The sequence below is a fragment of the Callithrix jacchus genome, chromosome 6 (genome assembly GCF_049354715.1).
Source record: "Callithrix jacchus isolate 240 chromosome 6, calJac240_pri, whole genome shotgun sequence".
NCBI classification, from domain to species: Eukaryota; Metazoa; Chordata; class Mammalia; order Primates; family Cebidae; genus Callithrix; species Callithrix jacchus.
The window spans coordinates 161,555,608-161,571,501 of NC_133507.1; the positions used below are offsets into that span (position 1 = coordinate 161,555,608).

A 15,894-nucleotide genomic window follows, 5' to 3' on the forward strand; every position below is an offset into this window, starting at 1 on the left:
CTAATATATAGTGCAAGGGCCAGAATAGTTTCTGAAAGAATACATAACAGATAAAATACACTCATAAATCAGGTGCAAGATGCCCGTGTTATTCAAACAAAATGTGAGTGTTGGGAGCAAGGCGAGGAGAAAGTTAAGCACGGTAAAGTTTCCCGTTTTATACGGGATGAAGGACAGTTTTTGGTGAAACAGGTATAAATACGTGGATTAAGTAAGGTAGACACTGGCAGAATAAAAGTGTTTTGCTTTTAAATTACAAAAAGAAAAAAGAGTAAGCAAGAAAATAACCTCAGCACTATACTGAATAATAATTTTAGAGCATGGAAGGGTGAAACAGCAGGAAGCATAACAGGTGACTGAAAATCAGACCAAATGAAAGCTGATCACAGGAAGACCGAGAGAGAGAGCACCCACCTATCCAACGAGCCAGACGATAAAGTCCAACTCTCTTTCTCATTCAGAAGCACAGCAGTGCTGTGGAGCTCAGGCGGCCCTCACGGGCAGCCCGTGTGGGTTCCGAGGAGCACTCTGCTATGCACCACGTGGAGCCCAGAACCAGGAAGATGCCCAGTCAAGGGAGAACGGAGATGCAATTGGGGCCATCAGAAAAAATACTGTTAGGAAACGTGTAGAAGGACGTCAAAAGGTTTTCTGCATGTTAAAAGTTACAATTCCATACAGAGCCAACCTTTGCTATGTGCCTCGCATGGTTCTATACAATTTACAATCATGACTGGTGCTCCAGATAACCCCCTTAATTGCTCTTTCTGTGTCAGAGATGAGGAAACCGTGTTTTAGGAGCCCCTGCCTCTTGCCTAAAATAGCCCTGAATCCCTCCTCTGCTCCACTGTCTCCAACCAGGACATCCCTAGGAGCACTTTAAGTCAGACATCTCAGACTCTGAGAGCTCAGTGAACACACAGGGGACCGGCAGACGCCCAGCCAGGCTCGAGCGATGAAGAGCAGAAGAGGTTTGAACACGCTTGGCTCTGTGGCTCAGGCTTTGTTCTCCAAAGACACATCAGGTGGATTTTTTTCAGACACCTGTGAGTCATTTAATAATATCTACCTGAGAGAGATGGTTTGGGGCATCAAACCAGATCCCGGACCAAAAAGAAACTCTTGGAAATTTATTATGTTTTAAATGTTGAAATTATACAGGCCACATTCTCTGACCACGTTGCAACAAGTTAGATACCAGTGACAAAAGAGGGAAGACAGGAAAATATCAAACCGCTTGAAAGCTTTTCAAAATCTTTCTTAACCCTTTGCTTAATGAAAAAATAAAGGATTTTAACTGATACGCTTCGGCTCTATGTCCCCACTCAAATCTCATCTCAAATTGTAATCTCCACATGACGAGGAACCTGTAATCCCCATGTGCCAGGTGAGGGAGGTGAGTGGAGCATGGGGTAGTTTCCCCCCTGCTGTTCTGGTGATAGTGAGTGACTTCTGGAATCTGATGGTTTTCTAAGGGTTTGGACGTTTCTCCTTCATTCTTCTCTCTCCTGCTGCCTTGTGAAGAAAGTGCTGGCTTCCCCTTTGCCTTCTGTCGTGACTGTAAGTTTCCTGAGGCTTCCCAGCCGTGTGGAACTGTGAGTCAATTAAACTTCTTTCCTTTACAAATTATCCAATCTTGGGTATTTCTTTATAGGAGTATGAGAATGGACCAACACAGTAACAGGACCAGCAAAGTCCTGGTAGCCAGATACAAAACACATGAGAAGAAGCTGACACTGTAATCAGAAGGAAATTTATACCTCTCAATGCTCTAGTCATTAGAGAGAAATGAAATTCATTATGATGCAGAAGAGGAGCCGCAAAATAAATGCTGAGGAAGTGGGAGAATGTGTGTCTATCTACCCAGATTTTCCATTTCTGCTGTTAACATCCGCTGTATCATGACTGGTTAAAGTAAAACACAGGTGCCTTAAAAACAAATACAGTAAGATCTGAAAACCAAAAGAAGGTCAAGCATTCATGACCAGCCTGGGAAACAGAGTGAGACCATCCCTCAAACATAAACATAAAAGATGGAAGGAAGGAAGGAAGGAAGGAAGGGAGGGAGGGAGGGAGGGAGGGAGGGAGGGAGGGAGGGAGGGAGGAAGGAAGGAAGGAAGGACGGACGCATGCTGCATCAGGAGGGAACCTGCTACCTTGAAGGGAAGGACCCAGCCCTGGAGGTCACATCCAGCCCTGGCAGGATTCATCACCTCCTGACTAAAGAGCCCTTGGGTCCTGAATAATCAGCCGTGGTAAGCAGGGAGTACTTGCTGTGGGCCTTATTGAGGCCCAGAGCTGTGCTTGTTCAGCTGTGGTAGCTACAGGGCTGCAGGGAGAAGCCCTTTTGCTTGAGAAAAGGAGAAGGAAGAGTCAAGTGGATTTTGCCTTGAGTCAGGTGCCAGCTTGGCCACAGCTGAGTAGAGCAGCAGGCAGTCTCCTGAGGTCCCTGATTCCAGGCCTTGGCTCCTGGATGGCATTTCTGGACCTACCCTGGGCCAGCAGGGAGCCAAATGCCCTGAAGGGTGAGTCCCAGGCCTGGGAGCATTTGCCACATGCTGACTGAAGGGCCCTGGAGCCTTGAGTGGACATTGGCAGTAGCTGGGCCATACTCCCTGCAGGTCTGAGATTGAGATCACCCCAGGGAGACTCCTCTGCTTGAGGAAAGTGGTGGAAAGAGTGGAAAGGACTGTCTTGTGGCCTAAGAGCTAGGTCAGCTGCAGCAGAATAGACCACCAAGTAGATTCTTAAGGTTCACAACTCCAGGCCCTGGCTCCCAGATGGCGTCTCTGGACCAACCTGGGGCTGGGAGAAACCTGCCACCCTAAAGGGAGGGACGCAACCTGGATTCACCACCTGTTGATTGGAGCCCTTGAGCCTTGAGTAAACATGGTAGCCAGGCAGTAGTCACTTCAGGCCTTGGGTGAGACCCAGTGCTTGCTGGCTTTGCGTCTGACACAGCACAGTCCCAGGTAGTGACCTCAGGAGTGTTCATGTCACCATCCTCCAGCTCCAGGCAGCTCAACAGACAGAGAGAGAGAGAGAGAGACAGAGAGAGACTGACTTTGTTTGTTTGGAGGTAAGGGAGAATAACAAGAATCTCTTCTTGGTGATTGAGGGGATTCTCACAGATCTTTCCCAAACCACCAAGGTGGTACTTCTGTGAGTCTTCAGGAGCCACAGTGTTGCTGGGCTTAGGATGCCCTGTAAAGCCGACATGGCTGCAGTGACCAAAGACTTATTACAACACTCAGGTCCCTTTGAATACCCGGAAGGCCTTCCCAAGAAGGATGGGTACAAAGAAGCCCAGACTGACTGCAAACACTGCAATAAATAGCTCACTCTTCCATCCCAGACATGAACCAACATCTGCAAACATCAAGACCATCCAGGAAAACATGACCTCACCAAAAACCTAAATAAGGCACCATGGGTAATGCCGGAGAGACAGGGATATGTGACCTCTCAGGCACTTAATTCAAAATCGGTGTTTAAAGAGGCTCACCAAAATCTAAGATAACACAGAGGAGGAATTCAGAATCTTATCAGACAAATTCAACAGAGCTTGAAGTAATTTAAAAGAATCAGGCAGAAATTCTGGAGCTGAGAAACGCAACTGACATACTGAAGAATGCATCAGAGTATCTTAATAGCTGACACGATCAAGCAGAGGAAAGAATTTGTGAGTTTGAAGACCAGAAATTTGAAAATACTCAAAGGACAAAAGATAAAAGAATAAAATAGAATGAGTCACACCTACGAGATCGAGAGAACAGCGTCAAAAGAGCACACCTAAAAGTTACTGGCCTGAAATAAATGTGTGAGAGAGAGAGATCATGGAAGAAAGTTCATTCAAAGGGATCATAACAGAGAACTTCCCAAATCTGGAGAAAGCCTTCAGTATTCACGTATAAAAAGGTTATAGAATACCAAGCAGATTTAACCCCAATAATACTACTCCAAGACACTGAATAATCAAACTCCCAAAGGTGGAAGTTAAAGGAAGAATCCTAAAGGCAGCAAAAGAAAAGAAACAAGTAACATATAGAGTCGCTCTAATACATCCGGCAGCAGACGTCCTTGTGGAAACCTTACAGGCCAGGAGAGAGTCACACGACATATTTAAAGTCATGAAGGGAAAAAACCCTTTTATTCCAGAATAGTACATCCAGTGAAAATATTCTTCAAACATGAAGAAATAAAAACGTTTCCAGACAAACAGAAGCTGAAGGATTTCATCAACACCAGACCTGCCCTACAAGAAATATTAAGAGGAGCTCTTCGACCTGAAAGAAAAGGATGTTAATGAATAATAAGAAAGCCTCTGAAGGTGCAGAGCTCACCGGTAATTGTAAGAACAAAGAAAACACAGAATATTGCAACACTGTAATTGTTGTGTGTAAGGTACATATATCTTGAGTATGAAGGCTAAAAGATGAACCTTCAAAAATAATAACAACAACTTTTCAAGACGTAGACAATATAAGCTATATGTGGAAGCAGCAAAAAGTGAAAAAGCAAGGGAACTAAGTCAAACTGTAGAGTTTCTATCCGTTTTCTCTTTGCTTGCTTGTTTGTTTTTGCAATCACTGTTAACTTTTCATCAGTTTAAAAACAATGGCTTATACAATATTATTTCAGAGCCTTATGGTAACCTCAAATTTAAAAAATACAGCAGATGCATAAAAAATGAAAAGAAAGAAATTAAACATACCACCTGAGAAAATTAACTTCAGTATTAAGGAAGGCAGGAAGAAAGGAAAGAAGAAAGAGAAGACCACAAAACAATCAGAAAACGAATAACAAAATGGCAGGAGTAAGTCCTTGCTTATCAATAACAACGTTGAATGTAAATGGACAAAACCCTCCAAGGACGTAGAGTGGCTGATGGATTTAAAAAAAAAACAAACCAATGATCTGTTGCCTACAAGAAACACACTTCACTACAAAGACACACACAGACTGAAAATAAAGGGACAGTGAAAGATATTCCAGGCAAATGGAAACCAAAAAAATGCAGGAGTAGCTATACTTCTATCAGACAAAATATATTTCAAGACAAAAACTATAAAAAGAGACAAGAAACATTATATAATGATAAGTGTGTTAATTCAGCAAGAGAAAATAATAACTGTAAATATATATGCACCAAACACTGGAGCATCCAGATATGTAAAGCAAATATTATTAGAGCTTAAACAGAGAGACAGACCCAATGCAATAATAGCTAGAGACTTCAACACCCCACTTTCAGCATTGAACAGATCATCCAAACAGAAAATCAGCAAACAAACATCAGACTCAAACTGCACTGTAAACCAAGTGGACCTAATAAATACTTACAGAGTGTTTCATCCAATAGCTGCACAAGGCACATTCTTCACCTCGGCACATGAGTCATTCTCAAAGACAGACCGTATGTCAAGCTGCAAAGCAAGTCTTAAAAAGCTGAAGCCATATCAAGTATCTGACCGTGATGTAATCAAATTAGAAATCAATAATAAGAAGAGTTTGTATCAACGTGTAGGAATTTGCATCAAATTCCCCTTATTATTAATTATTTGAAAACTGTACAAAAACATGGAAATTAAAGAATATACTCCTGAATGACCAGTGGGTCAATGAAGAAATTAAGACTGAAATTTAAATTATCGTTTAAATAAATGAAAATAGAAACGCAAGACACCCAAACCTGTGAGCTACGGGGAACGCAGTAGTAAGAGGAAGTTTATAGTAATAAGCACTAACATCAAAAGGCAGGAAAAACTTCAAGCAAGGATGCAAGGATGGTTCAACATGTGCAAATCTAATGAAGCATTTTAAAGAACTAGAAAAGAAAAAGCAAACCAAGTCTCAAATTAGTAGAAAAAATAAGATCAGAGCAGAAATAAGTGAAATTAAAACAAAAAAAATACAAAAGATCAATGCAACAAAAGTTGTTTAAAAAAATAGGCAAAATCAACAAGCCTTTAGCCCAGCTCACTAAGAAGACAGAGATATAAATAATAAATCAATAAAATCAGAGAAAAAGGAGACATTACGACCAATTCTGCAAAAATTCAAAGGATTTTAGACGCTACTATGAGCAACTATATGCCAATAGATCAAAAAATCTAGAAAAAAAATGGAAGAGATAGACCTATGGAGCAGAACAGAGGACCAGAAATAAATTCATACATTTACAGTGAACTCGTTTTTTACAAAGCTGCCAAGCACATACACTGGGGGAAAGGACAGTGTCTTCAACAAACAATGCTGGGAAAACTGGATATGCATATCCAGAAGAAAAAAATCTAGACCTCTATCTCCCACTACATAAAAATAAATTCCTAGACATGTACAACCTACCAAGATTGAACCATGAGGAAGTCCAGAACCTGAACAAAACAATAGCAAGTAACAATAATAAAAAGTCTCACAATATAAGAAAAACCAAGGACCTGATGGCTTCACTGCTAAATTTTACCAAACATTTAAAGAAGAGCCATGCCAATCCTACTCAAGCTATTCACAAAAATAGAGGAGGAAGGAATACTTCCAAACTCATTCTATGAGGCCAGTATTACCCTGATACCAAAACCAGACCAAATGAGGTCCAGGGATGCAAGGATGGTTCGACATATGCAAATCAATCAATGTGATATATCCAATCAACAGAATGAAGGACAAAAACCGTATGATCATTTCAATCAGTACAGCTGGTTTCATGATGCCCACTTCCCCAATGTTATTCAATATAGTACTGGAAGTCCTGGCTACAGCAATCAAACAAAGAAAAAATAAAGGGCATCCAAATTGGAAAGGAAAAGATAATATGATCTTATGTTTAGAAAAACCTGAAGAGCCCGCCAAGAAAGAGAAAATGGTTAGAACTGATAAACAAATTCAGTAAAGTTGCAGAATACAAAAGTTTTAAAAAGCCAGTAGCATTTCTACGTGCCAACAGTGAACAACCTGAATAGGAAATCAAGAAAGTAATTCCATTTACAATAGCTACAAATAAAATAAAATACCCAGGAGTAAACGTAACCAAAGGGTTGAACGGTAACTACAATAAAAAATATAAAGCATTGATGCAAGAAATCGAAGAGGACACCAAAAAAAAGAAAGATATTCCATGTTAATGGATTGGACGAATCAATATGAAAGTGCTCGTGCTACCCAAAGCAATCTACAGACTCAATTCAGTCTCTATCAAAATACCACCGATGTTCTTCACATATGTATAAAAAAAATCCTAAAGTTTACATGGAACAACAAAAGACCCAAAATAGCCAAAGCTATCCTGAGCAAAAAGACCAAAGCTGGAGGAACCCCATTTTCTGACTTCAAATGTTATGACAGAGATATAGTAACCCAAACAGCCTGATTCTGGCATGAAAACAGACACACAGAATGAAATAGAGGAACAGAAATAAATCCATACATTTACAGTGAACTCGTTTTTTACAAAGCTGCCAAGCACATACACTGGGGGAAAGGACAGTGTCTTCAACAAACAATTCTGGGGAAACTGGATATCCATATCCAGAAGAAAAAAATCTAGACCTCTATCTCTCACTACTTAAAAAAAATCAAAACAAAATTGATTAAAGATTTAAATCTAAGACCTAAAACTATGAAAGTACTAACAGAAAACATTAGGGAAACGCTCCAGGATCTCGGGCTTCACAAAGATTTCTTGAGAAATACCCCACGAGCACAGGCAACAGTGCAACAATGGACGAATGGGATCCCATCAAGGTAAGAGGCTTCTGCACAACAAGGGAAACCAGGTGAAGAGACAACCCGCAGCGTGAGAGCAAACACCCGCGAACCGCGCACCCAGCAAGGGGTTCACAGCCAGAACATGAGAGGAGCTCAAACGACTCACCAGGAAACAACCTAATAATCCGATTTAAAATGGGGAAAAGATCTGAGTACACATTTCTCAAAAGAAGGTGTACAAAGGCAAGCAGGGCTATGCAAAGGGGCTCGATATCATTGGTCATCAGAGAAATGCAAACCAAAGCTACAATGTGATAGCCCACCCCAGTTTAAGTGGCTTCTATTCAACAGACAATCAGGAATGCTGCTGAGGACGTGGAGAAAAGAGACGTCACACCAACCATGTACACTGTTGGTGGGAATACAGATCAGTACAACCATGATGGAGATTTCCCAAAAAAACTACAAATAATACAGAGTAATACAGCTGTAAGACCCGGCAACCCCACTACTGGGCTTACAAAACAAAGGAAATCAGTCTGTCAGTGAGATTTCCCAAAACAAAGGAAATCAGTCTGTCAGTGAGATATCTGCACCATCACACTTACGGCGGCACTGCTCGCGATGGCCAAAATTTGGAAGAAACCTGTGTCTATCAACAGATGAATAGATAGAGAAAACAGGGCGCATAGACACACCATGGAGTACCACTCAGCCACAAAGAAGAATGAGGTCCAGCGATCTGCCACAGCGTGGCTGGAACTGAGATCATTCTGTTGAGTGAATTAAGCCAGGCACAGAAAGACAAACTCCACATGTTCTCACTTCTTTGTGGGAGCCAAGAATGAACACAATTGAACAAATGGAGATGGCGTAGAATGATGGTTACCATAGGCAGAGAGGGGTTATGGGCGTGGCGGGGAGCAGTGGGGATGGTTCGTGGGTACAAAAATACCATGAAATAGAATGAATAAGAGCTAGCGTTTGAGCAGCAGAGTAAATGAAGTGAAGCTGAATGTTTGAAAATAACTACAAGAATATAATTAGATTGTTTGTAACACAGAGCAAGGGTAAGTGCTTGAGGTGATGGACACCCCGTTTAGCCTGAGGGACTATTACACGTGCATGCCTGTATCCAAGTATCTCATGTGCCCTATAGACATATACATTTATTATGTACACATAGAAGTTTTTTAAACGATATTGCAAGAGACTTTGGTGTATAATTTCTCAGAAAGTAATTTTTCCATATCTGAAAACCAATTTTCCAGGAAAATGCAAATTACCAAAGATGGCTCTTGAGAAATAAGAAACCTGTAAAGTTTGATAACGTTACAAAATTGAGAGCTACTTTTAAAATTCCCCTTAAAAGACGCCTGTCAAGTTATGAATAGGTCTACGGTTTTAAATCGCACTGCATGGTGATATCAAACCAGGCCATACACAAAAAGTAAAACTGAAGACAAACTTCCCTTCGGAGGAAATATACAAAGCCTAAGTTGAAACTCCGCAGTTGATTAAAATAATTATGCACTCTGAGCAAGCTCTCATGTGGAAAATGTGATGACATCTACTCCCGAAAGTCATCTTACAAAGAGATCATGGCAACCCTGTGAGCTGGCAATCCCAACCTCACCCTCCCTTTCTATTTTCCGTCCTCCTCCTAAGAAGGGGCAGCCATTTGACAGGTCACGCAGATGAGACCCAAGCAGAAATCCTTCTAGTGGGGCACCCAGGGAAGTCTTTTATTTTCTTGATAACAAGGAACAACACACTTCTTTCGCCCTTCCCTCTCCTTCCTCTTCTGCCTTTGTGGAATGCAGAGATGATGCCTGGAGTTGCAGCAGCCACATTGTAACAAAGAGGACAAATGCCTCACGCCGAATCTAGCATCACAAAGTAAGACACAAGGATCCAAGATTCTTGAAGGCATTGTTGGTCAGCCAAGGTCAGCCAGATACGAATAAGTTTTATTTCGTATCTTATTTGCAAATCTATACTTAAATATTATATGAATAATCTATTGTTACATATTTAAAATATTTATATTTGTCTTATTTTCACAAGAGCAATATACCACCTTTAGCATAAGCCACTGTTCATCTTTCTGTCACTTACATTCTTAACTATTCATCTTTTGTTCAACCAATACCTGTTGACTGTTGAATACTTACTGTGAACGGAGGGTTTACACTTTTGCGTCTTGAAAGAGCCACGAGGGCATTTAATGAAGTCAGTTCCCGGTTTCTAAACCCCTCATAGGAAACATCGATCTCCACTGATGAATTGAAGACAGCTTGGCTGTTCTGTAACCAGAGGAACAAAGTTTTCACTCTGTAAAGTTCAGGTGAAGGCAACAGCAGCCTCCGTCACCGCTGCTATTGAAGCAGGTGTTAGAGCGGGTGCCATGAGCAACCGAACCAGGTGGTGAGGTCAGAGCTGCAGGTGTGGGAAGGGCCCCTGGCCGCAGGGCTGATCCCCAGGCAGCGACGTCTTCCAGCTACTCCGGAATCGGCCTGTGGAACGCACCTGCCCCACAGCCCTGCACCTCTGACTCCCTGGGGGGTTGGTTATGGTTGGGTCTGCCTGTTCTTGCCCAAGCCGGAATGTGCGTCCCGCCCTCTGTTCCCTGAGCACAGTTGAGATTGTGCTGAATCTTACCACGTGTCCAAGAGAAAAAGGGACGCCGTGCACAGAAACCACAGAATCCTAAGGGCCACCTTGCTCCAGGCTCTGACCTCTGGGCTGGCTCCTTCCAGCCCCTCACTGTCCACCTCTGGTGGTTTCCAAAGCATCCCGCCTGGGTCCCTGTCCCTGTCCCCAGGCATCTCTAAGGAGAGCTGGGCCCACAGCCCATGGAATTGCGGCATCTGGACCAGTGAATGTTCGAGCGAGGTGTGACTGAGGGTGGCCATCCGATAAGGGAGACATGGTGGGTGTCGTTGGCACCCAGGACTGAGGAGCAACTGCTGAGTCACAGCTCGGGTGGGAGAGTCCTGGGCTCCACACGAAACATGAGGACAGGACCAGGGGAGGCCCTGTGGAGAGAAAAATGGAAAACTGAGTGACCACAAAGTTGGCAACGACTGGGAAACCCTCGGGTGGACCTGAAACTGAAGACGTGCCCTTGCACAGCCCCCACGGGGCCCCAGGAGTGGGCAGCTGCAGACCCCACGGCAGAGCCGGGCACCAGCTAACAGCAGCCCTGGAGTGTAGATGCCCTGCCCGGAGCTATCCCCCAACGCGCACGCCCACGCCTGGAGGCTCCTGAGCAGGTGCCCGCAGTGCCTGGCATGCCTGCCACACCTGCACACACCCTGGACGTGCCCCGCACGGCTGCAAGCTCCGTCCTGTCCCACCTGCAAAAGCCACATCTTCCTTGTCAGACGGCCACCCTCAGTCACACCTCGCTCGACATCCGCCGGGCCAGACACTATGCTTTATGTCTCTTTCTAAATGTGTGATATATTTCAGAAAAATAACGTAAAAGGCTCACCAGCAATTTGAAAACAACTAGGAACGGCTCCCTTGAAGTCCCCTCCCCTTGGAAAAAAGAATCAGCTCATCTTTTTGAGTCTGAAACAGCAGAGCAGCAAACCCTACAGTTGTACTTGTAGAATACAACGTTTGTCTCATGACCTGAACTCTGATTAAAATACACAGGCAGAGCTGCGTGTGGCTCAGCAGAGGGCTAAGTCCCATAGCATCACCGCCTCGCATCTCTGGGTGCGTCTGTGCCTGTGTCTAGGGGTGAAGGGAGGAAGGAAATCGCTTGAATTAAGCTCCTGAGAGCCTTGGAATACCAGCAAGATTGGGGACACAGCGGTAGCGTTTGGCCCGTTCTCATCAGACTGAAGCACGGGGCTTCCAGCTTGTCTGTGGGCACCGTACCCTGCACCGCACTGATGAGGGGTCAGAGTGTGCCCTGGCAACAGCCCCTGCTTCTGCCCATCTCTGTGCCTCCTGGCAGCAGGGCAAGGCTCCTTGGCAAACATCTGCTGGCCCCCTGATGGCAGAGGATGGGCTGGCTGGCAATGCCACGTCTGAGAACCGCAGGGAAACAGACAGGACGTGGCCGAAGCAAGATGTTTGGAAGCCCTATTTCTAGTCTTTATTGTTTTTTATTATTTCCATTCTTTAGAAGTAAAGAATCTAATCTGAGCAAAAGAGACTTCAGATTGGAAGTGGGGAATTTTCTGGGCAGCCCCCATGGGTCCCTGCCCCTCCAGCTCTGGGGGTTACCCACCTTTGTTACATTTCAGAGAAATGCAACAAACAGAGCAACCACCTGGGGTTCCAGGATGGAAGCCTTGTGAGAGCCAAGAAGTCCAGATGTTGACAGGGACATGTGACACAGTGGTGACCGTGTGCGCTGGGGAGGGTCAGCGGTGACCCTGTGTGCTGGGGAGGGTCAGAGGTGGCCGTGTGTGCTGGAGAGGGTCAGAGGTGGCCGTGTGTGCTGGGGAGGGTCAGAGGTGGCCGTGTGTGCTGGGGAGGGTCAGCAGGAACCGTGTGCTCTGGGGACAGTCAGCGGTGACCCTGTGTGCTGGGGACACTCAGAGATGGCTGTGTGCACTGGGAAGGGTCAGCGGTGGCCCTGTGTGCTGGGGAGGGTCAGAGGTGGCCGTGTGTGCTGGGGACACTCAGAGGTGGCTGTGTGCACTGGGAAGGGTCAGCGGTGGCCCTGTGTGCTGGGGACGGCCAGCAGTGACCCTGTGTGCTGTGGGGGTCAGCAGCCACTGTTGGATCCCTCCCTCTTGGGGCTGGTAGGAGCAGCCATTCCCTGAACAGCCCCATCCTGCACACAGGCAGCCACCCACAGCAGAGCACCCTGGCACCCGGGAGGGATGAATGCAGAGGAATAGCAAAATGCCACATGTGGTCAGACAAGAAAGTCTTCCTAGAGCTGACCAATGCCTTGAAAGAGGGATGTGGGGTGTAGAAAGGTGTGGAACGTATGAGTTGGGGAGCCCGTGGAAGGGGTGCCACATAGAAGCACCCTCTCCCTGCCATCAGAGGCACTCTTTGGGCAACCCCACTGCAGCCAGCCTGGTCTGCCACCAACGGGCACCCAGCACCACTGCCAGCTCAGCAGCCTCAGGACCGGGGTGCTTAGCCCTGGCTGCACACTAGGGTCATCTGGGAAGCTTAGAACAATCTGCTGACCCCAGAGCCCCAGCCCCAGTGGGCCTGGCTCGGCCTGTCTGGGTTTCAAGAGCTCCCAGGCAGATTGCAGGTCCAGGCAAAGCCAGAGCCGCTGCAAGGGAGCGGTAGGCACTTGGAACAGCACAGGCTTGATGTCCGAGGGACCCAGGGGCCGCCAGCTTGGAGGAAAACAGGCCCTGAGGCTGCGTCAGCCACTGCCCCGACTTCCCTTCGAACAACGTGGCAAGTGACCCACCACCTGCAGCTCCAGCCCCAGGCCTGGTCCAGCCCCAGCATCTCCCTCAGCCCCACCCAGCCTTCCAGTGAACAGTTCAACTCCTCGGCAAGCTTCCCACGGTTGGCCGCTCACACTGTGGCCCTGGGGGTGGGGCTTGGTTCTCCCCGTGCCAACAGCGTGACTCAGTGCCACATCCAGGGCCTGCCTTGCGGCCCCCAACCAGCCAAGGTGATGAGGGTGCAAAAGCCACCTGAGCGGGGGGTGTGGTTGGAGGGAAATGCTTTTCCAACCTCATGTGTTCTGAGGTGTGGGATGAGCCTGAGACACAGAAAAGCCACTGGGAGGCCAGCTGGTATCCAGAGGGGCAGGTGAGCCACACAGAAGCCACTGAGAGGCTGGCTGGTATCCAGAGGGGCAGGTGAGCCACAGAAAAGCCTTCCCCAGAAAAGCCACTGAGAGGACAGCTGGCATCCAGAGGGGTGGGCCAGCCATAGAGAAGCCACTGGGAGGCCGGCTGGTGTCCAGAGTAGCAGGTGAGCCACAGAGAAGACACTGGGAGGCCAGCCGGCATCCAGAGGGGCAGGTGAGCCACAGAGAAGCCAATGGGAAGCCAGCTGGTGTCCAGAGGGGTGGAAAAGCCACCAGGATGCCCACCCTGAGGTGGCAGAAACCAAAAGGCATGGACGGATGGGAGCCCTGGCACAGGGAGGACGTTTTTTAAAATGCGTTTTCGTCAGGGGCAGCCAGATTCCCTTCAGGCCCTTATGCAGCCCCGGGCAAGACTCCGCCTGGTACAGCCTGCAGCTCCGTTGGCCTGGCCAGGCAGGGCTTCCTGGTTTTAAGGACCAATGAGCGACTGAATCCAATAATCCAATGGAATCTAGTCAATCAAACGTTTTAATTAAACATGGTTGATTTTTATTTTAAGGCAACAAAAAAAGTTTAGCAATTACTTCAAAAGACTGGAAACTGGGCACAGTGGCTCACACCTGTAATCCCAGCACTTTGGGAGACTGAGGCGGGCAGATCACCTGAGGTCAGGAGTTCAAAACCAGCCTGGACAACATAATGAAACCCCCTCTCTGCTAAAAATAGAAATTAGCTGGGCGTAGGGGCGTGGTGGTGCCTGCCTATAATCCCAGCTACTTGGGAGGCTGAGGCAGGAGAATCACTTGAACAAGAGAGGCAGAGGCTGCAGTGAGCTGGCCTCACACTATTGCACTCTAGCCTGGGCAACAGAGCAAGACTCTGTCTCGGAAAAAAAAAAAAAAAAACACTAGAAAGTGAAAGACAGCATTCTGGGATCGTTTGTATAGCTGGTTCCTAGAGAAGTTTCTCTGGTCCTGCAGAGCGCAGCAAACCACAGGGAGGAGGCGCAGCGTTCCCTCCTGAGCAGGCACCTGTCCCTGTGGCATCACCCCAAGTGCCATTCGCCACTGATGACCGTTCTTCTCTTCCTCCGAGAGAGCAAGAGGGGAGGATGAGGGCTGAGAAGTTTACCTCACTTGTTTAAAAAAAAGGCCTAGAAACTGAAAATACCATCACCCAGCTGCGTCTGCAGTCCTGCTTCTGTGAACACACAGGAACATGGTTCTCTCTAGTTAAACTTGGGTAATTTCACTCACTTGTTTTTGCCAGAGAATAGCAGCTTCTTAATGAAGAGATCAGTCCCCCAGGCTTGGTCAAGGATTTTGCTTTTCAGCCAAGTTCATCACCAAGTGCTTTGGTGGTGACTGTCCTGGAGGCAGGAGGCCAGAGGTCCGCTCCGCACACAGGCAGAGCCCCGGCGTGGACGGGTGGGGTCAGCAGAGGTCCTTCCCTCCTGGAGTCGCAGAGGAAACACGCAGCCCAGCCCCAAGTGATGGGGGGGCCTTTACTGAGGTGTGGCTGGGTGTGGGGGGTCAGAGGGGCCCCAGGAACTCAGGATCCAAAGGGGTGGGGCCTTGGTCCTCTCTGAACTGATGGGCAGGTGGAGGGGTTGCCGGTAGGCTGTGTGAGGAGGGCGGCTGCACAGTAGCCAGGGAATGGCCGAAGTCCGCCCAAACCCCCACCCCCTCACCTCCACCTCCCCTACCCCGCACACCCCCCAAACCCCACACCCCCACACTCCCCACACCCCTACACCCCCACCCTCACCCCACCCCCACCCCTACACCCCTAACCACCACCCCCACCCCCTCGCACCACCCACACCCCTACCCCACACCCCCTACCCCCACACCCCACCCCCCACACCCCCTGCACCCCTCACAACCCTACACCCCCATCCCCACCCCCCACACCCCTATACCCCCAACTCCCTACACCCCCCACGCCCCTACCCCCCACACCCCTTACACCCCCACCCCCACACCCTCCACACCCCGACACCCCCACCCCCACCCCCTACCTCCACACCCCACACCCCTACATCCCCACCCCCCACACCCCACACCCCTACACCCCCACCCCCCACACCCCCTACACCCCTACCCCCCACCCCACCCCCCACACCCTCTACACCCCCCCACCCCCCACACCCCCCTCACCCTCCACCCTCACACCCCTACCCCACTCCCATCGTCTATCACAGCTGGAGTCTCAGCTGCCATGGCTCTGGCATTTGGACATGGTCCGCTGTGTCCACAGGCTCTCAGATTCGGTGAAGTGTGGAGCAGCTGGAGTAGCTGGAGTAGCTGTGCCTCACGCCAGGGATCTGAGGGTGTGGAGAGCCGGCCCCCTGCTCTCCATGGGCCTCACACACCCTGCCTGGCTCTGGCCAGCTGGAGCCCACGGGCGGAAGGCCTAGCCCAGATCCTGCCTCT

The 15,894-nt window shown here is 47.8% G+C and overlaps 1 long non-coding RNA gene and 1 other non-coding gene across 2 annotated transcripts; one reads left to right on the forward strand and one right to left on the reverse strand.

Moving 5' to 3' along the window:
* Positions 1 to 2,231: 2,231 nt before the first annotated feature.
* Positions 2,232 to 15,186, reverse strand: LOC128932517 (uncharacterized). The gene is made up of 3 exons (XR_008482423.2): positions 14,716 to 15,186; positions 9,882 to 10,013; positions 2,232 to 3,020 (listed from the first exon to the last, which is right to left on the reverse strand). It is a non-coding gene; the product is annotated as an uncharacterized LOC128932517 (long non-coding RNA).
* On the forward strand, positions 14,378 to 14,586 carry LOC118154825 (small nucleolar RNA U3). Its single transcript, XR_004745086.2, has one exon. It is a non-coding gene; the product is annotated as a small nucleolar RNA U3 (small nucleolar RNA).
* Positions 15,187 to 15,894: the final 708 nt, after the last annotated feature.